Here is a 25,957-nt window from a genome sequence, read left to right as displayed (position 1 = left end):
AAAGGATCCTAGTCAATTTGTGAAGCCTTTAGTTCATGACAAAGCCAAATTTAAACCTGAATGTAATTAAAAAATTGTTAGAGATCTCCTAGTGATAGCCTTGATAAAAATATGTCATAAAAATCGGTATAGTATTGTGAATGTGAAATTGCTATAATATTGTGGCTCAGAATTGTTTTGAGATGGATTAAATGGTTTCTAATCAATCTGTGCACTGGAACCCAGATAAATACATTTTATATCCAGATCCACAGGAGGACCTCATAGAAGGTAAAGCTTGCCACATTCCATTAGCAATGAAAATGAAGTTGAAAAATTAATGTGTGAGATAATTGCTGAGGTTTTGTGTGAGAGACCACCACCAAGGTAATCACCCCTCAGATGCAAGATGTGATCAAACCTGTTTAAATCAGTGAAACCCTGCTGATTTACTGTGGTCAGGAATTTGCTGGCAGACTTTTAAAATTTGATTAATAGATGCAGAGAAAAAAAATTGTGTAGTTTATGCAATCTGCTGCTAACAGGAAGGTTTAAAAGTGATTTAGAGCAAGTGACCAAAAGAGAGAGGCACATGCCTTTTTCTCCTGTATTTGGTTGAATGGCTACTAACAGACATCTGGAGAGACAGTCAGAGAAGCAGTTGTTTTTGGAAGGGCAAATTCTAAATTCTAAATTCTAGGTAAGGAAATACACCAAGGTATAAAGAGGGCCACAGTGGAGATGAAACACTGCAGTGTGGTGGTTTGGTTCTGCTGAAATGGAAAGTGAGGCCTCTCCACACTTGTCTGAGGAATTATTAACAAATACAGAATTGTCTGCAATGGTTTTAGAGAACAGAATGTTTAGAATAATATATTATGAATATATACTGAGAGAAAGAGAGCGACACCATCACTTTTGCTTATCTCCTGGGGTTCTGCCCTGTCTACTCATGCCAGCCATAAAAAATGATGAGCCTGTCTCCCTCTCCTAGCTGGGGCAGATGTGGGGAGTGTGACTGGCACAGCTTCCACGACTCCTCACAAACAGATCCCTATCAGAGAGTCGATCTCTTCCCAGCCCTGCAACGTCCCCAGGCTCTGGAGGCACAGACATCAGGCTTATTTTAAGCTGCCTGTAGATTCCAGAATGAATGAGAGATTTAATATGGGGAAATGTTCACTGATAAAAGGGACTTATTTACCATGCCTGCTCTGTGTGCTGCATTCCAACAGAAGCTGATAAAAAGCGAGAAATAATAATTTTTAAAATGTATAGGTGGATTTATTCGTATGTGATGTTGTCCATCACCAACAAAATATTTTCCTCACTGCAGGACAGGAAACTAGGAGAAGGGGGTGAAAATAATACATGTCCTGCTAAGCAGAATTTGGAGCAAGAAGAAATAATTTATAGAGAGAGCACTAATGTTTATGAAGACCACCTGTAACCCAGTCTGTACCAAGGCTTATCAAAGAACACAGGAGCCCTATCAGATATGGGAGGGGAAAGGTTTGATGCCAGCTGACAGGGGAAGGTTAGCTATTTTGTATCTTGGGATGTGTTATTAAAAACCTTTGCTGCTATCACAAATAAGCTGAATTTATGTCTGTAAGCATAGTACCAAAAATGCAACACAGATCACATAATCTTGTTTTCCAGCCAGACCACTTAGCAATGCACATAAAAATATCACATAAAAAGGAGTCTAATGCCTCAGATCTTTACAAATGTCTAACAAATAACAGTTTGAGAGAGAGGAAAAACATTATGCATAAAACATCATCAATATATGTTGCCTTATTCAAAGAACATATTTATGTATTTTGAACATTTGCATTTTACAGTTTGCCATGAAATATTCTCTTTCCTTGGTTTCAGAGAAGAGGCAGACAGCTGGTGGAGCCACAGATATAAGAATGTTTTCCCTTTTAAATGCCTTTGACTGTTGCCTTCCACAGGGACAGAAATCAGCTGGGAGAGGGAGCAAAGTTTATCTGTGCTTTGTCAGACTGTGGCAAAAGGGTGTGCAAGCACTACTCTACAGAGGTACAGCATTAGACATATCCCAGAGATATGCTATGGACTAGGAAAAATGTTTAAAAATCTCTTTTCAGCATGATCTCCCCATTGTTGGGCTTTGGGGGGGTTTTTTGTGAGCCTCAGCTGAATCCTTAATGTTGACTTAACCCTTTCATTGTGGGAATGGGGAGAGGGGGAGAAAGACTTGATTAAAAAACAGTTGTAAGTATTGTTTCCACTTTTAATTCCAAATGAAGAAATTATGTTTTATCATAATTTAAAATTTAATATTTTGCTGAAGAGAAGTGGTGGAATCACCATCCCTGGAAGTGTTCAAGAAACATAAGCTGTGGTGCTTATGGACATGGTTTTGGTAGTGTTAGGTTAATTGTTGGACTCAATGATCTTGGAGCACTTTTCCAACCCTAATAATTCTATCTAAAGAATTATTTAAATATATAATTATACAGAATATATAACTGTATAGGTTATTAAAATATTTATGTTTTATAAATTAAAAAGTGGTAAAAAGAAGGTCACATTGCAGAGTGCCCTTTTTCATGCATTTAAAAGAAAACTCAGGCAAGTTAAAGTAAGACTTTTTGGGAAGAGAGGGGTGAACATTATTATGAGGAAGGAGACCATAACTGTCTGCTTTTAGATTAAATCAAAGAATAGGTTTATCATTTTTCCCTGTGGCAATTTAATTCACATTTTGCACTGTTCAGGTAGAAGCATATTAATGTCAAATTACAGAAAGCTAGTCATTGTACTGCAGTGAATAACTAATTCCATTTTTAAAATGTATCAGTGGTTCTCAGCCAAGAATAAATGACGTTGCCTTTTTTATGTATAAGGAAAAATCCTCAGTGCAGTCAGGAGACTGATGAATGTTACAGATATTCTGTCTTCTTACAACCCAAATCCTCATCTGAATTGCTCATGCCCACTACTCCTGCCAGCCAGGCCTGTTAAAAAGATAATTTAAAAAATTCACAAAGGAAAAGCGGTTTCTCCGTGTCATGCTGCCTGTTTTGTTCATTTGTCAGGCCTCTGCATATTGCTTTCACCAATCTCCTTGTGCATTCATCAAAATGGTCCCACACCTTAGTGACTGTGGGGTCCAAACCCAGCCAGCTCCTGGGCCCACACAGCGGGAGGAGAGCATTTCAAAGGACTAACAGAAGTAAAATACAAAATTTCATGGTCATTGGAAGCAAGGAAAAGTCCTAAAATCGGCTCCTTGGATGGAGTTTCCTGCTCTTCTCCAGTCCAGGGGATCAGTGCCCTGTGCTGAGTGAGACGAGGCTCACAGAGACAGCAAAAACAAAAAGCTTTCTTCTCCTTCCTCCACAAGGTAATGGTGTTTGACACTGAAGGAGGAGAGGACAGTGGCAAAAAGAAGCCAGAAAATTGATTTTACCCCTGGCAGGCCATTCAAGTGCTATTTAGCATTAAATAACACTTGAATGACCTGTGTTATTTGGCCCTTCAGAGGGCCAAAGCAGCTGTTCCAGTCACCAAAGATATCCTTCCAAGCAGATATTAATCTTAAAAAAGTTACTGCCCTCTGGACCCATAAATATTTTTGTTTTTCCTCTCATACCTGCAATTATAAGGATCTATATGCATGTATATTTTTAATCCCTGTGAGCTAATGGATGTTTTTACTCCTTGATCTGAATCCCAATAGCCAGAAGGACTCTGTTCCTTCACCTCACTGTCCTCTGACAGCTCCCCCGAAGTTCTGACTGGACACACTTAGAGGAACTGGATAGTTGTTGAACAGGGTGCTTTGGTTGTACAGAACTGTACATCAAATTTTCTGGGCTACCATAAAACCATGGCATGTGGGCCAGCTCAGTATCTTGAGGTATGTTATTAACATTGAAATGAAATCCAAAGCTAATGGCAAATTTTCTGTTTCTCATCAGTCCACTTGCCCCGTATTTCTGTTCCCTTTATTCCATTCTCTCACTTTCTGAAGATGTTTTGAAGGACATTTGGGCTTGGTAAATCTTCACTATTGCCCAGTTGGATTTGCAGGTACATAAAAAGTGTAGGAGCAAAGTAAAATTTCCTTAGGAAAATTTCCTTTGCCATGGAAAATTAAAGTAATGAACTTGTCAATTACTAAAAATTAATTACTATTTTTCCTTAACAATTAGGCTTTAGGAGAAAAGATGTTGAAGCGTTATCATATTGCTGCAAATGGAGACAAAACCCTTAAACAGTACAGCTAGAGGTGGTATTTCCATCTGTTCTTCTATGGAAAAGAAACTTGTTCAGGAGTGGAGGATTTGCTGCTTTTCAGAAAAAGATCAGGCAAGGTCACAAAAATGTCTCAGAGGTTAATCTCATGGGTGGCTTTATTTATTCCTCCATAGCAGTGGCAGGTCAAATCTGCTTAGTTTAAAAGTCAGAAATATAAGGGAAGGTTTCTGTCTTTGTTTTGACTTCCACCTCCACAAATTAAGCTGGGGTTTGAAAATCAGTGTGCTCCCTTTCTCCATTAGAAATTCTTCCACATGAGTCTGGCTGACTTTCTTGTTCTCCAGGCAGAAATTCAAGTAAAATATTGCAGATCTAAGAGCTAACAGCAATTCCTTCTCCTGCTGAGAGGACTCTCAGGACCCATCCCTCATACAGGCTCCCTGATATCTGTCAGACTCCAACAGCTAAAGCAGCTCTCCATTACTTTTGTCTTTATTCACTCAAACTGTAAAAACCTCACAAAAACAGTTTTTCTTACCCTGTTTGGAGTTGTATGTGGTTCAGTTTTTAATTACCATTGTAAGCACTTCCTGAGGATGCCTTCACACACCTTGGGCACTGTACAGAGATTTCCAGCTCTAATGCATTCTGCTTTACTATATGGTAGTCACAATTCTCTATTAAATCTCTCATCAGTGTTCCTGTCATATTATTCTGCAGAAGTTCCTGTTTAAATTCAGCATAACTATTCACAGAAAGTGGGACTGCTCAGCATAAGACTAGCAAACTTTGACAATAGAAATTAGAGTAGTCCATTTACTACTGCAATTTCCAGAAGCCTGTCTGCATTTTGTGGCACTGCTGTGCTGTGCTGGGCCATTTCAGACATCCTACTTTCAGCAGGCTTCACTAACTCCAAGGCAGACTTCATTTCTCTGCCTAGAAATAAAAGCTGAGTTGCCTGCCACAGGAAAACCAAGGCACTCCTTCTCATGGGAATAAAGATGGGATATCCATCCATTGTGGGTGGAAGAGGGACTGGACATGTCTAAGCATGCAAGAGAAAGTAGATAACATTGTGACAACTGTCTTTCTATTTTATCTGACTTGCAACGCAACCCTGAAATTCCAATGAATTCGACAGACATGGCCAGACCATGGACATTCATATCCTTTTTCTTGCTCAGATGCTGAAAGCATTTCTGTCAAAAGAATTTTTCCGTTAAAAAATATAATTGCTACCCCAAGGAAATTACTTTTTCATTTTTACTTTTTTTATGTTTTTTTTAACATTACCTCTTAGTCCCAGTCTCTAGATTGTAGTCTGCATCTTATTCACCATCCATCTCCAATGTCACACAGCAATGACTGACAACAGGAGCAGTAATAATAATACTGATAACATTTTACTTTTATCTGATGGGATTAAGTTTTTCCCACAGAAATTTTGTTGTTCCATGTCAAATGCATCTATATTTTGGTTGCTAATGGAAGCATATTGAATAAATATAATGTTGGCAATTGATGCTTCTGCTTAAATTGATTTGTTAAGAGAACCAATATTATTTTACTGTATTTTACCTTCTGGTACAATGTCTCATGATATCCTGTTAAACATAACAGTCTTAACTATGCATCATTTAATGCAGATATTGCTACTTAGGGTGATGGGCACATTTTTAAGAACAATATATCAAAATGAAACTTGCATTTCTAGGGCTATTACATTGCATTGTCTCAAGAAATAGAGCACAATGAAATTGATATTTTTCCATGGATTTCAAATGTGTTTTCTTACAGGTTCTAACAACTCTATAGGAAGTGGAGAGTTTTTTCTTTATTTTTATAAGAAAAGTCAGACTTTACACACACATACCCGGGTTCCCACCCAGTCAGAAGCCTTGTCCTGAACAGAAATATTTTGTCATACTCCTGTTGCACTCAGCAGAATTGCACTCCTGTCCCTGCTTGCTGGAATCAGTGTGAATAGTGTCAATGCCTGCTCAGGGCTGTCTGATCCTTGGGAAAATCTTCACTCTTGACTCAACTTGTCCAAATTTCAGCAAATCCTGCCCTCGATGGAAAGGGCCATGTTTTGGGGAAAGAGAGGGGAGTTGAAACAGGAGCTGTGTCTGTGCTTTACAAGGTGACCTTGCCACCTGCACTGGGAAATACCAGGGCTAAAACCAGGGATACTCTGCAAGTTTGTTATTTATATTTCTAAAGGGACATATTCTTTTAAAATTCTGGGCCAAGACTCTCAGAGATCACCACACTTTTGAATCCTTGCACACAAATAAAACCTTACATTCACTCCTCTACAAAATAACCAACATTCACTCAGCACCTTCAGCACTTCTCTTAGGGTCTGCAAACTGAAACACAATTATTTTATACCTGCAAGTTTGGTCAAAAATAAAGCAAAGCACTAAATCTACAAGCAGCAGTTCCCCAGCCTATTCTGGATTTAAAAAGAATAAAATAAAATAAAAGTTCTGGTGCAGGGAGTTCAGTCTACCATGAAATCAGAAGATCAAAGTGCTGCTGTCCAGCAACCACTGACAAGTGTGAAGGCTCAGTGTGAGGGCTTTGAAGAGGGACAAAATATTTTGTAGGTTAGCATTGCAAAGCAGGTCCCTTTAAAGCAAATCAAACTGATAAATGGCTTGCCTGTCCTTCATGTAACAGATAATGTCCAGTCTTGTTCCATAATTTCTCATTTTCAATTGCGTTTTTCACTTTCTGTGCAAAAATAGCACCCTTTTAAAAAGCAGAATTGCAGTTGCTCAATTTAAATTTAGAGACTTATTAAAAATGGAGAACCATTTCAACATTTTTCTCAGAATGTGCTTTAAAATGTCTGGGAAATTTTCAGGGCAGACCATTTTTTGTAAACAAAGTTACTAAAAGCTAAATTAAAGCTCTAAAATGAAACTTGACTGTATTGGGGAGTATTTATGTCTGTAATTTTTTATGAAGACTGCTACTATAGCTCTATAGGGGGGAAAAAATAAAAAAAGAAATAAAGAAAAAGCAAGAGAAGACCAACCTAAAAACTTGTCTAATAAGCTGAAAATAACAGCTTTGCCACCAGGTTAGGCAAGTAAGAAGGTTAAATATCACAACAGGAAAAAGGTGTCTAAACTACCAGACCATTTTAGCTGAGAGTCCTTAGGGAATATTTATAAAGGATATGTCAAGTAAAAATAACATTTTCACAGTGGAGGAGTTTGTGCAGAGAAAACAATGGAGGGGGAAAAGAGAAGAGAGAAAAGAGAAAAGAGAAAAGAGAAAAAAGAGTTAAGAGAGAAAAGAGAGGAAAGAGAGAAAAGAGGAGCGCTCATTAGGTCCCTCCAGGAAATAGGAGGTGTTAGGGAGGGAGGAGAAATCCCTTTGATTCATAGACAGAAAAATCAAATATACTTTCTCTCCTCATTGCAGATTACTAAAATCTCATTATTTTATCATATCTTTTTCAGACAAGATCCTCTAGCCTGATGACAACGTAACAAGGAGCATCATCCAAACAATGAAGAAGACATGGATTGGAAAAGATCCTTGGGCATGTGACAGAAATAAATTATTCAGGGGGATGGGGTAAGGATGGATTGCATTTTTCAGCTTCTGAACTTAACCAAAATTATATTAATGCAAGAAAAGAAAATATAAATGGGAAAAAAAATTAATTATATTAGTTCTCTGAAAGTAACACTTTGGAAGAGACAGTTTTGTTGGAAAAGCTACTTCCATATAATGGACTATACAGATAATATAATTACCCATATTACAGCAAAAAGAGAGAGTTTTAATTTTAAATAGAGGTGGATAACACATGTACATCTTTCATTAGTGGGTGGTTGCCAGATGAAAACCAATGCCAGGGGATTTTTCAGAGTTCAACTTTATGATAGGGAATTTTTTAAAAACAAGAGCTTCTGTTCTGTTCTGAGGAGTCTGAAGTATATTGCAAACATTATTAAAGCTTCACCAGCCTGGGAGAAGCCCCATGATTGTCAGAAATGCTGACATGAGTGATGCAGAGCCTTAGTGTCTAAATCTTGAAGTATCACCATATTGAGGCTGTCACATCAAAACAGAATCAAAGATAAAATGCCAGAGAAAAGGTTTCCAGTGAAGATACTTGAATATTTTAGTGTGACTGCAGTGTAGTCAGCTGGCATAAACTCAGGAAACCCTTTTCTAAAATGACATACTGACCAAAAACACTTACAGGGTCCTTAATGTGCATATTTCATGATAGAGAGCATTAAGAAAACCTGAATAAATCACCATGGATAATCTTTAAAAAATATATTAAAATAATAGAGAATCTTTCTCTTTATAGCCAGTGAGAATGATGGTTCATTCTATGTAATTTTTGAAATCCACTGACATCATGCAATGTTTACAATTTCTGGTATTCAAGGCCAGAAAATTCAACGTCTTTGGCTACTGACATAAGAACAATTCAACACCATGCAAGCAGCCATGTTCAGCTCAGTTAAAGGGGAAGCTGCATGACAAGAAAATCATTACAATCTCTTATAATCAGGCAGATGGACACAGGTTTGTTGGCATCTGGTGAAAGGCTATTCAGGAGCAGGCTGTACATCCCTTCTTCAGGGCATTTATTAAACAGTTTGTCAGGTGAGATGACGCTGAAGCAGAATCGCAGACTGGTCCATTTTGGATTTCCAACTGCAAGTCACAGATGGAATAAAGAGGAGAAAACATTCTGCAGTGAAGGAGTCAGAGACCCTAATGAAATGTGGCACATTAATTTCTGAGCTATGAAATTATATAATCCCAGTGGATTTACATTTTGAATTCAAGGATCACAAGGAGGATGAGATAGTCTCTTCCATGAAAAGTCTGTTTACTTCACACATTGCTTGTGGCTGGGCTTTGCCTCATGTAATCATCTCTGGCAGAAACCTCTCATTGAAAAATGAAGTAATGAATTATTGCTCCTGAATTATCGCTTGCATTTTTCCAAAGATGTCCAGGAAATGTCAGCCTTGTTGCTTTATCAGACAGGCCAAAGAGCTGATATAGACAGACAGACAGATGGATAAACAGACAGGCAGACAGCAAGATATGCAGAGCCCAAGTCTGATCTGACAAAAAGCCCTAGAATAAAATACCAGTAATTCATGCCTTGTCTTGTTCTTAAACTGATCAGTGGTGGTGGGGAATGAATTTAATATCATTTTCTAGAGAACTGAGTTCAGATGCCTGTGATTAAAATCTGCCAGCAGTTTAAGCTGGGTGTATCCACAGCCCTGTTTGGGTTGCTGTCATCAGGCTGTCAGCTGCCTCACTTCACACCAGTTCATTCCAGTGCCTGACAAACACTCATGAGAGAAGTTGTTAATTCCCACTTGAGACTGTAGGTACAGAGAGAATGATATTAACAGGAATCAGATCAGTTTTCAGTCACCCAAAGACCCCAGCAACAAGCCAGCAGCCTTGGAGCATTTAGATGGGCCAGGGCTCAGTTTTCAGCACTAAAAAGTGCAGGCAGTTCTTTCATCTCTACAACATGAGCCACACAATTGTCCCAGACCTTCTTACCTGCAAGTAATCCAATTTCTTCTGCCATGTGGCCAAGCTCAGTGCCCTTCTGAAGCAGAGGAACAGAACCAAATGCCTCTTGCCTGAGCTGGTTCTCACTGTACTGAGAGTGGCAGGTTCTCCTCAGGCAGTATAATTTCCATATTTACTTGTCTTTTGCAGTGGATTACTGTGATAGAAACATAAATATTCCACGAAAGCAGCAGCTTCATGCAGGATGTGACAGGCAATGTTTCAGGCTGACATAATAAATTACTCAGATTACATATTTACCATAGTTTTGACTTATTGTTTTTCCAATACCAACATGAAGCAGGATGTAAAATTGTGTACAAGAATTTGGGCAGCTATAAACAGCATTCAGGTGTGCCATTCACCAACACATTCTTTGCAGTTTGATTTGGTTACAAGACTTCAGATTCTTCTGAAAGGTTCTCAAAGCAGTGAGTTTTTTCCTAGCTATTAGACTGGAAACATAATCTAGGCATTAAAAGCAGTCTGCAATGAAGCAGAATTATTTTGTTGATATAATGAGGTTCATTTATCAGAAATTACAGCATAGGGAAAAGGGAAGACAGATTTGGGTATCTTTGGACAGTAGTCTATGGAGAAATAAATACAAAATTCCATGCAAGTTTCCAGAAAAGATGATTAATGCAGAAATTTAGGTTCCTGAATATATCAATTTTAAGTTCGATTTTACTCTTCCTTCTCTTTGGAAACATGAAGTCTTTGATGCTCAGTTAAGATACTGGGGGAAGTCCCTATTGTTTAGCAAGAATTAATCACCCTTTGTCCCCATTTTTTTCCTCATTTCAAATTTCTAGTCAACTTCAAATTTTTCTTTTTATTTGTTTTGGCTTATATTCTTAGAAAGCAAAGATTTTTTTAAAAAATCGACTCCATAATAAAGGCTCACTTTACACAGATTAATGAGGAGTTGACATTTTTTCTATAATACATCTCAGGGAGCATTGACAGTTTTTCAATACACAGGAAAGCTTGGGAAAAGATAATATATATCAAGTGATTCTCAGTCAAAAGTGAAAATAAGAATTAATAAATACTAAAAGACATACATTACAAATCTGGCATCTCCATGCATTCTTTTTTTTTTGGTTTATAATGCAGGAAATGACATATGATAAAGGCAAATATATATATATATATATATATATATATATATATATCTGTCTCTTGATCTATTGATAGATATGACATATGAGATCAGAGGTTGTTTCTTGGCTCTTATCTAAAAAAGTCCAGCTAAAGCTGGACCAAAAGTACATTAATGATTCATGTTCAGGTACAGATAGACATGCTGTGAAACACTTTTATCTTTGCCCTAAAAACAGTGTTCTCAAATCTCCCAGCCTGTGTGACATATGCAAAGTCTACTAAGATTAGTCTTTGTCTATTTTTGATTTAAATTCATGATGTACAATATTATAAGATTACCCACTGACAACACTGTATGAAATATTTGCTTATTAACTATGGATGGAAACATGAGACTCATGAAGTCAATGGTAAAATGCCAAAACCCCAAGATTAAAGAGCAGGAACAAGTGCTAATGCTTGGGATGGAGACTAGCACTTGATCCACATGTCTGTAACTCAGGTGAAGAATTTGAAAATGGTAATATGGATAAAAGATAAGGGGAAAAAATCCCATTGGAATTATAAAATTAAAATGATCTTTTTTCTTCTACAGACAGAAACCTGGGGGGAAAAAACCAAGATCTCTGTGTTTAGTTTTCATAGTCCACTGGTTCTATTAGAGCCACTGTGGCACCAGAGCTATTAAAATCAAATCCACAGTACTGCTCATTTTCTAACTATTTAGCAGAACCACACCTCCTGCCTCTTAACATAAATAATAATTATTTTCTCTGTCATTTAAAAGGTATAAAAGTTGAAATATAATGAAGACCAGATCCTGAGATGAATCTTTTTAAGTGACAATAAAAAAAAAGGCATAACCCAGTTATTCTCTCCTTCTAGAATATGTAAGTGTATGAAAATTTGCAGCCTCCTGCAATGAGAGCATTGCTGCATCCACCTGATGTCTTCAGCATCACAGCTTGCCCCAGCAGGTCCTGCTTTGCTGGGAATCAAGGGGTTAACTTTTGGGCTGCTGCAAGAGCTGGCAAGCTGATTGATAACACAGAACTTTTTAAAGTTGTGGTGCCACTCTTTGCTCTGAACAGCACCAAGCAGCCCTGGGACCTAGGGCATGCCTCAGGACTCCAAATGCTCCAGTAATAAAAATACCAAGGATTATTTAGAGTGAACTTCACCCAGCAAAAAATAAGTGTGCTGAAGGGGCCAGGTGGAAGGAAGGTAAGAAACCATGAGATTTGCAGCTCTCTGCACATCACTCCAAAATGTCTCACTTCAGAGCTTTACCCTGTGTGATACACTACCCATTAGAGGAGAACCTTAGCCAGGATGAAAGGGTTTCATCACCATTTTAGACTGAAGAATTAAGAAATATTTTTTTAATAAAAAAAAAATTGTGCTGTAAATATCTCAAGATGAGCAAATCCTGATGACAGTTCCCTCTAAATTCTTCAGATTTTTACAGCTGTGCAGTTAGAAACGACCTCTGTTGGTAACTTATTGATTTCAAAGCTCCATTTAAAAGAAGGTGAATCCAAAAGTATGCCAAAAAGCACCATATTTTCTAGAGATAATGGAGAATGTTCTCTGACTAAAATAAGTTTTTTGCTGCTCTGCCACTACTTTGTTATATATATATGCTTCATGGCACCTATTGTCAAGTTAAAATGCTCATTCAACATTTCACTGTTTAATGTAAATTTTTTAATAAGATCATTTATTTTTATTACTGATCACTCAAGTAGAATTTATAAGTTGTATTCCCCTCACCATCCCCAAACACAGTTATCCCCCAAAGGTAAAAAACCTTGGAATGTGTATAAAAATTGAATTACACCAGTATGTTTTTATTCTGCTCCAGCTCTTTTCCCACTGCTCTACAATTAAAATTCTGTATGGAATATAACACTGAAGAAATAAATCTTACAGTGTTTAATCAGAGAAGATTCAGGGAAATAAATCATTAAGGAAACAGTGAAACATATTCTTACAATGAATGTATAAAGGAAAAGGTAAATCCTCAGAAGAATGGATAGTGGAAATGTTTTTCTTATTTTAACACACAAAAATTAATTTTCATGTCATAGACTCCATTTGTGAGTGCATAGGCTGGGGCTGCTGAAGGAAGCTGAAAAACTGAGGGCAAAATAAATATCTGAGATCATGGGGTGGTCAAGTGCAGCACTTGAGAGCCACATTCAGGACTGGGACAGTGGCACTGGCAATGGGGACACACAAAGATGATGTGTGACTCCCTTAGGGACCTGTCCAGAAAAGCTCTGAAGCATCACTGAGCTGTGGACTCCCAAGTGATGTTGGATTTTCCTTCAGGTTTGTAAGAACTGCTGAAGGTTTGTACTGAAACTCTCTTATCTTTGAGATTTTCCTCATGCAAATGGCAAAACAGGTGATGAGTAAAGGCAGGAAAAGGAATGGTGGAACAGCTGGAGACAGAGGATAACATTCCTGTTCCCTGGAGACAGAGGATAACATTCCTGTTCCCTGGAGACAGAGGATAACATTCCTGTTCCTGCCTTCCTGCAGGACTGGGGGGCAATGTGCATTTCTGCTGCATTTCTATAATAGATGCACAGCCATTAGAGCAGCACTGTAAAACCAAAACCAGCTGATAAAGTACCTGCCTTTTAGAAGAGGAATAAGTGAGGAAAGAGGTTCAGGAAATCACTTCTGACCTCAGTTTATTAGTCTGACTTTGATTCATTATTCTGAGGGAGTAATTAAAGGCATGACTGTAAAAGACAAATACAACAACAAGCAGCAGACTGTACAGAAAGAGGTACACAGCCAGTGAACCAAAATCTTCTTCATGATTCTAGCTGAATTACATGACAGTGTAAATTTGGGGAGTGGTGTGCAAGTCCAAGCACATGGTGTTCAACTGTGCACATTTCTGTTCTAAAATCAGCTGGAAATTACACAGGTGATAAAGAACTGGGAGCAGTACTTTGAGGGAAGTCTGCAGTATTGGCAGATTACAGGATATGAACCTCCCCATCATCCATGAAAGTGTCACCATCCAGGTGGTGAAGGAACAGAGAAACTTGGGTGTATGTCCTCTGCAACACAGGCTAAGAGCAAAGGTGAGTTTTCATAAGAAATTTTACAGAAAAAGACATTAGAGTGATCTGAGGGATGAAGAATCTGAAAACAGGAGGCCAAAATGCCTTCTTCCACTTCTTTAGCTTAGGAAAACTCATATGGAAAGAGGATGTGATTATTGTCTACAGGAAAAAAACCCTAACATAAACATTAGAGTGGGGGAAACACACAACTCTATTAATCTAAAGAAATCATGAAGGAAAATTAAAAAAAAAAAAACAACTTCTAATGATATTTAATTGGCAATGAATAAAAAAAAATGCTTGAAGATCAAATCAGCAAGACTGTCATGGTCTTCCCATTTGAGTAAACAAGCTCTACTTCTAAAAGATTTCTTGAGCTGTATGTAAAAAGGATTGTATCACGTCTGGATTTAGGAATTTAAGAATTCAGTGTTAGTCCTGTGTGTCTCAAGGAAGTGCTGTGAGATAGGCTGACATGCTACAATCCACCTGCTAATCAGACCAATACTTAAAGGCTGTTTTTTCCTAAGGATGTCACTGCTGGAGGAACATCCCAGGAAAATGCAAAACAAACCAGTAGCTGGAAAAAGCCAAGAATTGTTTAATTTTTCAAAAGTGAATGCAGGAAAGAAAGACATTTTGCCTATGAATTACACATTATTCAGTTCTCTAAAGAAAACCTGAAGGGTTTTTCATTAGAGAGAAATTTGTTACTGCAATAAATGAAAAATTTGCATCGGGATCTTTTGTTTGTTTTGGTTTGGTGGTTTTTTGTTAGTTTGGTTTTCTTCATTGGGTTTTTGTGGTGTTTTAGGTACTTTCTGTTGTGTATAGCAGCTCAAAGAACAGGTATTATCTATAATAAAATGTTTCAGGGATAAGACTGAAACATTTCACAACTTTTATTTCAATAACAATGTAATCATGATTTACATTGCATATTTTCAATTCTAAGCATAATTAATTTTAAATATGAATTGAAGATCCATGCAGACATAAGAACCTACTCTGCACACTGAAGATGTAGACATGAGCAGCAACTGGGATGTTCATAGGCTTGATTTTTGCTTCTTTTTTATTTTTTTTTCATTAATTACAGGTTGACACAATTTATGCGGACAACATGATATTGCCAAGCAATTCAGAGTTGAGAGGTGGCTGTCTAGGCCATGATTAGCTGGGGGGTGCTTTGGAAATTCATGGCTGGATTTCTAGGAGATTCATTCAAATTAATGATATGAATAATTATTATGTATCAAACATTTTAACATCTTTGAGCAGAAGAGGTTCTACAAAATGTAGCAGATATATCAGCTCAGAGGAGTCAGGTCGTTCTCATGGATGATTCAAGGCCAAACATCAGAACCTCCAGAGCCCAACCAGAACAGGCTTTTTTAGGACAGTGATTATTTCACTTTATTAGGTGATAAAAAGAAAAATTGCTCTCATTCACTAGAGTAAAGAGATGACTTAATTTCTTCCCTATTTTTGGTTCTTTGTGTAAGAATTGGTGATAATCATATAGCTATAAAGGAAATTAAGAAAGAGTTGTTTACTGTCTTAGCTGAGCCAAGGAAGAATGGAGCAAAATAACCTGTATTGATATTTTGGACAGAGTTATTCCAGATGTCCAACTTCTGTTTGTTCTTCTTCCTAAGCATCAGCAAAACCTCTCAGTCTGACAGACCTGTTCCTGTTCTCTCAGTATTTAGTGGTCGTGTTACCTGGGGAACTGGGCCAGAAAGAGACTTCAAATATTTTTTTTTTTTTCCAATGAAACAACTCATCCTCATGCTATAAATTTCACTGTTGCAAAATCTAATATCTATATTTTTGAGAGCTGAAATTTATTGTCCCAGCAAGAAACACTTCCACATTGCAAGCTGTGTAATCACAAATATCATTACTAACTATAATCAGAAAATAAGTAAGCAAATACCACTACATGAATAAAGGAAGAATCCAAATTAAATGCTGCACATAGGAGATAAATACACAAGTAGTTTCACAGCAATTTTCATCTGATATAAAAAGTCAGAATGAGTAGTATTTAGGAATAAAAAGAATCCCCTCTTTGACATTTTAGCATTATAGATAATTGCAGAACAAAGTTCAGATAAATTCTGAATCTGACAGCTGTGGTATACTCTCAACATTTTTCCCTTTATATTGAGACACTAAGTTAAAGTTTATAGAAAGAGATGGAATGAAAAATAAGAAAGAAAATGTATCCTAAAACCTTAAATAACTGCCCTTAAAGATTTTTCATGATTTCAGTATTAAATTTCCTTTTCACTGGCTTTGAAAACCTGGAAAATTAAAAAGATGTTTCTGAGGGATTTATAATGCCTTCTGACATTTAGACTGATAGAAGGCATGAAACAATGTTTTAGAAGTAGGTAATCAACTGTTGACTTCCAGTAAGATTCTAACCTCAGACTTGTTTTTATTCACAGATTTTGTAGGCTATAGAAGCAGTATTTTCATCAAAGGACAGTTTTTGTAGGCTTTGTGCAATATTGCTCTTCCCCTTCCTCCAGTTCCTTGCTGATGTTTGGGCTGAATCTTACTGCAGAATAAGTAAAGACTTCAGTGGAACATTTCCTGCAGGATTTGTTGGTACATACATCTTTGGTTGGAGCATCATCCCTGTGAATTACAGCAGACATCCTGCCTTGCCTTGGCAACTCCAAACCTTTAATGCTTTACTGTGTACAGATTTCTCTATTTTAACAGCTGACACTAATCTTGGATCAGTAAAAGGGATGGTTTTCCTCAATGGTTTTCTCCTAATCATTGTTCTTTTGTTTATAAACACACAACATTTGCTGTTGCAGGAACCACGGGATGCAATTGCTCAGTTTGCCATTGAGAACTGAGGCTATTTGGTCCCTGAGTTAAGAAAACAATTAAGTATGTACTTAAGCTTAATTGACTGAGTGAAAATAAAAGTGTCTGTTGGATTTCATTGAATAGTGAAGCTTAAACATGCCGATGTTCTCTTGGGTTACAGCTTTGGTTACCCTCTTGGTATATCACAGCATTGATGGAAATAAAGTTTTCATGCACACATTTTTGCCATAAGTGATTAGGGTTAAAAACACTGTGGGGAAACTCACCAACCCCCACATCCAGGCTGTGTCTCAATCATCAGTAAAATTTGAATTAAATTGGAGTTTCCCTTATTTTTTTTTCCCTGCAGACTCTGCACCTGCCTTGCGCTCGGCGACAGAGAGCTAACAGCAGAATTTCACAGTCTGGAATAAGCAAAGGACAAGGTGATGATGGAAAAAATTAGCTCTTTGTTTAGTAAATCATTATCACTAATGAATATGCAAGTACAGCTTTTCTGATTTTTAAAAAAGACTTTTTGCAACAGCTGAGATGAAAGGGTCAAATCTCACGTAAGAGATCCTACTCCAATTTTGCTGCTAATAATGGAAAAAGCAACTGAATATCTAGATTCAGCAAAACCACAAAAACAGTCAGTCAGTTAATGAGTAATTTCTTTTAACTGGGTGTTTATACTAAATAGCTTGGAATTGTGATAATTATAATTTGCACTTGTATTTTATTTTTCATCATTTTTTTCAATGTCCTTTGTAAACAATATAATAAATCTTTCCAAAGAGAAGCTCAGCTTCCACCTGAGTGGTGATTTTGGATATTTTTCTTTCCCAGCATATATTTAGCTGGAGAAGTAAAAATATGAAAGCACAAGTGGAATTTGAACACACATTGTTTTGTTGATATGCGGATACCTCATCACCTTTGAACCCTAGAAAATTGAACCCTAGAACCTCAAAATCAAAATAATTCAGCAGATATCTGCTTCAGCAATGTCAGTCACGACACTTCACTTTAAAAGAAAAACTTGATCAGTAGTAATTCTGATTTCTAAACCTTTCCCAGCTGGAATTCTGTGAAGATTGAAGTTTAAAAAAAAAAAAGACTCTCTTAAAGTGTGTTAAATAGCATCTGACAAAAATAGAAACTTACTAATTCAAAGTAACAGGTTCATTAATGAAGGATCACTAATTGCTCTTATTTCACATTAATTATGGTAAGATATATAGTCTAATGACCTTTGATTACTAGGTCTTTGTGGAGAAAACTGAAACCTTATTAACTTTCCTCCTCCTTCCCACATAAATTAAAATAAATTAACATAGTTCTGAATCCACCCAATTTTTACCAAGGGTATTTTAGGAAAACACCTTCCTGTTAGCTCTCTTCAGCTAAGGATCAACATTCTTGAGGGACACACTCATTCTTTTTTTTAGCCTCTCTAATCTTCCTGGGAAGGTAATTTTTTCTTCTTGTGTTTTCTGTCTGTCAGCAGAATGTATCCAAAGTCGATAATGAAAACATTTGTGAATGTTTCTTTTCATAACTAGTTTTTTTATACTATTTTCATTGTAGTGTGCCTCAACAAATCCATCACACTTTCAGCATCATTTTTTTTTCCTTGCCAGTGCCTGTCTCTATTCCCTCATCAGTCAAAACTGCCTTGAATTTATATAGCAAGGTCTTCCTTTTAAACTTTACCTTCTCCTACATGCAGATCTTGTATTTGTTGCTGATTTTTCCATTGTTGACAGCCAAAAAAAGGCTATAGATGAGTTCAGTTATTAATTCAGTACAGATCTGAAAGTGAATCACTAAATATTGCATTTTTAATGGTATAAAGCCTGACATCTTCAGGCTGAATAAGTCTTAAATCTTTTTGCTTCTTACTGCCTCTTCACTGCTGTGTCTTGACCAATGATTGGGATCAATCAGCTTCAAAATAACTTTCACCTTCCCTGCTTGGTCTGGCACATCTGCACATCCCATGTAGCTCCCTGATATGTTTGGGCTGCTGCAAACAGATGATTGATTTATTCACTCTTGTCTTCTCTGACAGCAAGAAGCTCAGCTATGCCAAACTCCAGTCATGAGTTGCAATTCCAGCCTTGCTTCCTAAGGGAAGGGGTCTTAAAACAGCACCCACAGCCACCATGGGAGCAGGGTTCTGTGGAGAATGTCTGAGCAGGCAGAGCTATTTGTGGCACAATTTCCAAACCCCTGTTGAGGTCTGCTCATCCTTGGTGGGACCTGCTCTTGGTACAGGAGCAGTGGAAGCCTTTGGTGAGCAGTCTTGGACCCCCAGCAGCTGAGGGACAGCAGGTGTCTAATGGCAGCGGGGGTTTATGTTCTTCCCGTGGCATCTCGCACCTCAGCCTGCATTAAAAACCTCAGTCAGTACTTGTTTTATAGGTGGATATACTTGTACAACAATAACATAAAGCTGCAGAGCTGAAGATCACAGAAATGTGACACCTAACGCTGTAGAAAGGAAAAAAAAATCTGCATTTATCCACGTATGCAGAGTACTTTCATGTTTTTAAGGGATTAAAAAAAACCTTCCCTCAATTCCATCTGTGACCTATCAACATTTGTTTAGCATCCATTTTACTGGTGTAGTAAAGCAAAAGGCAACTCACTCTTTTGGCAGAAATTAAATTTAACAGTTGCTTTATTAGGGCTGGTTTAGGTGGAGAAGGTCTCTCCTGAAAGTTTTAAGACATTCTGCAAATAGTCCCAGTACGGAGCTCAGATAAACAAAGTGTTCCTGAAAGGAAAAGCAAATGCAAGGCTTGTTTCTGGCAGCATTACCCCGTGTGCTGCATTACCCCGTGTGCTGCATTACCCCGTGTGCTGCAAAGGCTGCTCCACCCCGAGGTTACAGCCGAGGATGTTACAGAGGAAGCACGGAAGGGAGGTGTGAGAGAGGGATTATGCTTCTATTGTTAGCACACAGCATTTCCAGGCACTATTAAATATCATTTATATTTTTTTTTTCCTTTTGTTCTCAGCAATTTCCAGATGAGACGAACATCTCTTCTTTATGAGGGCTCACTAGGAGTGCTGCCTTACAATCTTGCCCACGGCTGTTTCAATGCTGTATAAATAACCATGTAACACAAGGTATTCAACCCAGAACTGCAAGTCATTGAGAGCTTTATAAATCCAGTTCATTTTACATTTAAAAGGCTTGGTGAAAGAAATTAAGTTTCTTAAAAAGCAGGCACTGGCCCAGCAGTTTGGCTGAGCAGGACAAACAGCAGGGAGCCACATTTCAGCTGTTTAATTAGAGGCTCAGACCTGGAGGCTGGTACCAAGTATAATTCCTGTGATTCACCAAGCACTATTGGTGCTGCTACACCTCAGGAAATGCAGTGGGTAAGTTTGAAACACTACCAAAAACAGTCCTCTGAAATGAAGGAATTTGCTAAAATCACTTTTTACATGATGGTGCCCCATCCCCTGAAAGTGTTCCAGGCCAGGCTGGGTGGGGCTTAGAGCAACCTGGTCCAGTGGAAGGTGTCCCTGCCCACGGTAAAACAAAAAAAAAGGATAATTTATAAATAACTCATTACAAAATGCACTGGTGGGAGTGATTGATGCTGATTTCTGTTTATCCCTTTAGACTGCAGCAGCTTTGTCAGGTTTCTCCAGGTGGCTGTGGAATTGACACTGTTTTAAATCTGTAAAAGTCCTTAGGTGGCTTTTGGGTGGATTTCTGAAGCAGAAAAACAAATCCTTGATCTTATGCACTTACACATCTCAAGTGTCCCTTAGACAGCTCTCTGAGGACAACCTGCATCTGCTTCAGCTCACTAGAAATGCAAACTAAACTCGGTTTAAGTGAGTTTGTTAGTTAGTAAAGATGAAAAAAGACATTTGCAGAGACAGCCAGGCAATAACCCTGTCCCAGTTGTTAATGCACTCAGTCTTTCTGCAGCCCCATTCGACTCCAGGAATGAGAGGAATGGGACCATAAAAGGGAGAAAATCAGGTCAGAAAAGCTGGAAGGGAGAACAGTGAGAAAAGAGCTACCAGGAAAAAGCCCCTCCAGAAAACCACAGGGATGAGTGTAAGATGATGCTTGTACACTATATAAACCGAGGACTTTTTGCTCTGAACTTGACCCTCTCAACAAAGAGCTCTGTCGAGTTCCACAGTGAGCTCACTGAGCTCTCACACCTGGCCATGATGAAGCAGAAATTGAGTATTTCTCTAGAGCAACTACACACAAATTTCAAGGGCTATAAATGCTGTGGAAACTCCATCTCTGTATTCCCACCAAATAAAATTTCATCCAACAAAACTCTGTGAGAGTTGGAGTAAAGTGTCTATTTTTATGTCATAGCATAGAAATTGAAAATACAGCTCCACATATGCTCCAGAAGGCAGTTAGTTGAACCGGAGCTGGAAAAATTTATATATATATATATATATATATATTCTGCAAAGATCATAATGGAAATTCAGATTCTATTTAGCTATTTCCAAGCTGATTTTATAGACACTTGTCACTCATTTTCCTACCTATTTTTATAGGTATTCATATATTATATATATATATATATATATATAATGTTTATATATATATATATATTTATATGTATATTATATTATTGATAAAGTGTTTTCTTTGGTCTAAATTTAACTGTTTCAGTTGTGCTCTTTAGAATTATAGGGGTTTGTTCTACTTTTTAAATTATTCTGGATAACTGCTTTGGAGAAAGATGTAGGCAACGATGTATTACACCCCCTTACAGTTTTCTCAGATAATTACAATATCCATATTTTGATTTAAAAGCAAATAATCCTGTCTAACAGTCAAAGCCAGACAAACCTGTGGATTCATTTCAGTCAGCCACTGTGAGTCTTAGACAGGAGGGACATTTTGTAGTTCTCTGAAAATATCAAATCTTAAAAAGCATTTCGATAAGGTAATAAGTGTGTGACTTCTTTTTATATCATTTATAAAGAAAATAAGCCGAAGAAAAATGGTTTTTATTATCTCACTTTGCTTTGGCAGTGACATTATGGGAGGAGGGCACAGCTGCCATTTATGAAAAAAACAACCTCCAATAACACATTTTATGGGTTTTGATTTTAGACCCTCATCCATGGGCATACATAATGTTTTGAGGTATCATTTTTTTACACCAATAAAAAACCTGATGTAAGATTTTATGTACGGCATTTTGTCACATGAATGGTGAAATGTTAAAATAAGATCAGCTGAAACATTTACCACATACTTCATTATCTCATGTGAAATGAATATCTGGATAATTGGCAAAGCAAAATCCCTGTGACAAGGATTTATGAATTGAATAAAATTACCTTCTGCAACAGGAATTTCTGTGAGACCGAGATTTTCTTTTCTGCTGAAAAACATGAGGAGTTATGAAGTGTATCCTAAGAATTTTCTTTCAAGAATAAACCTTATTTTTTATTCTGTGTTTAACACAGAAACTCTCTTCCCCTCCTCTCTTCATTTCCAGGTTATTAATATCTAATTTAAAATAACCTTAAAATGTCACATCCAACTTCTCTGTCAGTTCTTGAATCAGCCTCTTTTGCATATCAAATAATTAGTGCCTCTGTTTGATAGAACTTTTACCCTTTGTTAGCAAATGCAAAATAGTCAAAGGGGACTGCACCTACTGGAGTCTGTTCCCATAATTCCAACATAAATGTTCTGATTATCTCTTTCTGATATGTGTCTTTTGACTGGAGAGAAGGGGCTTTAAAGGGTAAAGAAAAGTATAAAAATTAGGCTTACTCCACAGAAACAAAGGGAAGGTTGGCATGGATAGTTCAGAGAAAATACACATCTAGCACATAGGACTTCCCATAGGACCTCAGGAAAGTCAATTTATCACTCCATTTTCAGCTTTAAAATAAAATAATAACGTTTTCTTCCTCTTGACATTTATTGGGAAGCTTAGTACTAGATGTACTAATCTATGAATTATGAATGTTGAATACAGTTTTACACATAATCTAATCATCTGACATTTTCCGTCTGATCTTAAAATATTGAAATATTTTAGCTCTGGCCACTAAAATGGCACGGCTTTCAAAGAGAGGCAAACACTAGGAGAGCAGCCTGTTATTTCAGGTGTGTAGCTGCCACTCTGCTGCTGCTTCTGCTCCTCCTGTGGTTTCCAGCTCATGATAAGGGACTTGACACCGATCTCATGGCCGTGCTTATGCAGTTCATTTTCCCTGCTCACAGACAATCCACCTGGCTGTGAGTGACAATTAACTCCTCATCCCAAGGACAAGGCAGCATTTACACTTCCCAAGTTTATGCCACATTTACTCTCCAGCTGGTCCTTATAAGCATTTTTCTCTGAATGTCACCAGGGCAAGTCTTACAGTTGCTTCTTTTCTCACTGCATTTACACAAATGTTACCCTTGTTTCATGCTATAGCATGAGCAAGAGTCCTTCAGCTTACCATGAATTAAATTTAGGTACAGGACACAATAGTGGCACTGTAGAAATAATCATAGAGAGAAAGGGAAAGGTATTATTTACTCCTCGCAAGTTTTTCCTAACATAATGCATCTCTGAAACCCAGAGGTCATTTATTGTGAGCGTAACAAATACATTTGTATCCACCAAGGGCAATAAATATTGCAAATTAAGTTGAATAATGACTGAACTGTCGATTTAATTTCTACATGAGAGGCACGCGTGGGACTTAAGTCAGTATTTATAAGGCAATATATGGTATGAGCCTCATTCAAAGTTAGAATTGCAGAAATGTCACAAGCACCCAAATTTACTGTTACTGCCTGAGGAACAAGTGGAAAAACAAAATCATTGCAAACAGCCAATGTGTATGGAATTTATAATGAATATCTTTATCACAAACGTGCTTTTTTCAAGTTATGGGTTTTTTTTCCTTGTGAGAAGATCTTGGCACCGAAAGGGCTGAAGGAGAAAGGTGATGCAGAGCAGCAATTACAGGAGAAGTGCTGCTTGCCATGTGTTTAACTGGATTGATTGTTTCAAATGTTCTCTAGCTTGCACAAACCTTCCAAACATTTCCAGAAGTAACAACCAGGGAGTCAAAAATAGAATCACAACTTGTGGTGAAGAATGGATGACAGGAGGGTAAAACAGGCACTTGTTGCCATGCATAAGCATAAATAACTGCAATTTAAAATGAGTTCTGTGCTGCTGGCATGTATACAACTGAGCAAACAGTGTATACAACTGAGTTTCCAAGACTTTTGGTGATGCAAATGGAGCACATAAAACATATAGCTCTGCTGTTCTGACCAGCTACTTCTGTGAAATGGAACTGTGACAGGAGTTTGACTGTAGGTTCTTGTGGGATACAGAGGGAGATGAAAGAGAATGAACAAACAACCACTGCGGGTGGTGTAATAGCAAATTAAATTAACTGTGGAGATAAGAGTGTGACAATAAAATATTTACAAAAAATAGAGGAAGTCAGACTTTTAAAAAATATCTAGTGATCTTATTTGCCACAACAGACAAAGCTGGGAGTCACGGCATATTCTCCAGTCTGCATTTCTGTAGGCTACCAAGTCCACAAATAAATACTTAGATTTTTAGCTTCTCAACCAATTATGCAAGGATACTAAACTGGGGCTAAGGTTCCTTAATTGGGTAGCTCTTGGTTTAGCAAGTTAAAAGCTATTTTCTGCTCACCTGATTTCCACACCCAGAGCTTTAGCAGCTCTTTGAGGACCACAGATGTCCAGCATAAGCTGTAATTATCTCCTGCTGGAGCCCAGCACTCTTCCAAAAGCAGATCTGTCTGTGCTTGGATAGCAGCACTGAGGCAGCAGGGACCTGAAAAAAGCCTTTAAATTTTCTTTTTTTTTAATTTGATAGTATTTACCCTTTACTAAATTTTTGTTCTGATAATGTCTTTCAAAAAATAAAGAAATCTTCAGGTCCATGACAGCAGATTACTTACAGTGCTAGAAACACAGTTTTCAATAACAACCCATATTGTGAAGTTGGCATTAATGTTCTCCTTCCTAAAGCCTGAATTATTTTTATACCTGGCCCAAGGTATCTTGTTCTGGCTTTGTGAATCTTTGCCTACCTGAAAAGTACACTTTTAAACTCAAGACTATTTTTAGCATGTTTTTAACTCATCCCTGCCTCTGACTCTTTATGTGCCCTAAAGCAGGGACACCAGAACTTTTTTCTCCACAAAGCAATGGGTGTTGTGGGTCCATTCCCCTGGTAAGTTACAGGAGACTTCCCTTTCAGGGGGACTTTATTTAGTTTGGAATAGATTGGATTAAATTAAAATGGAATGGATGTTTTAGAATGTATATATACAGACCTGTGTTTATGTACCTACATGTGTACATATATAATATATCTGTATAATCTATCTAGAGAGTGACAACTCTCCATATATACCTATACCCAAATATATGCTAATTTTTATATATGAATATTTATATCTCTGGATAATAACCTTTGCTTGAAGTATTCTGGGTCATACAGGAAAGTGAGAGAACATTTATTAAAGACATTCTCTTGAGCAGCTCTGGTTATCAAGGCTTGTCAGAATTTCAGTGCTTTCCCAGCCATACAGGCATGTGCAGTCAATCTTCTTGGAAGCCAAAGTGTGAGAGTTAATGAAATTTGACAACTGATTGATGTCAGATGCAGCATTGAATTTGGAAACCCAATTACCTCCTTCCCTTTCAAAGCAGAGGTCATTCCAGTCAACATGACTCTACTGACATGCTCTGCAATTCAATCTGAGAGGTTGCACGAGATTCTGCTCTTCAGAAAATTCAGACATAAAAGGGAGTAAAATTTCCAGATGAGGCTGGCACACATTGACTAATGGCCAGTCACACGAGCCAGGTGGAAAGATGAAGACACCCTTCCTGCACACAGACAGAGATTATTTCTCTTTGTTACCTGGATATCTGTAGTTGAAGGAGCAAACAGAGTACTTTGCCAGTGCCTCGGTTTCTTTACTCCATGCCTTTTTTCCCAGTGGTAAATCTTTTTTGTCCAAAATTTTATTGGTTCACGCCGGTTTTCACACTAAAGGTTTGGGGAATTACAGCTCTACACTTCATTTAATGCACTGAAGATGATACAACTTTG

Source organism: Pseudopodoces humilis, chromosome 8 (assembly GCF_049639895.1).
Source record: "Pseudopodoces humilis isolate 2021_Gansu_Grassland_sample_001 chromosome 8, ASM4963989v1, whole genome shotgun sequence".
In the NCBI taxonomy this organism is placed as follows: Eukaryota; Metazoa; Chordata; class Aves; order Passeriformes; family Paridae; genus Pseudopodoces; species Pseudopodoces humilis.
Note: the sequence above shows the minus strand (reverse complement) of the source record.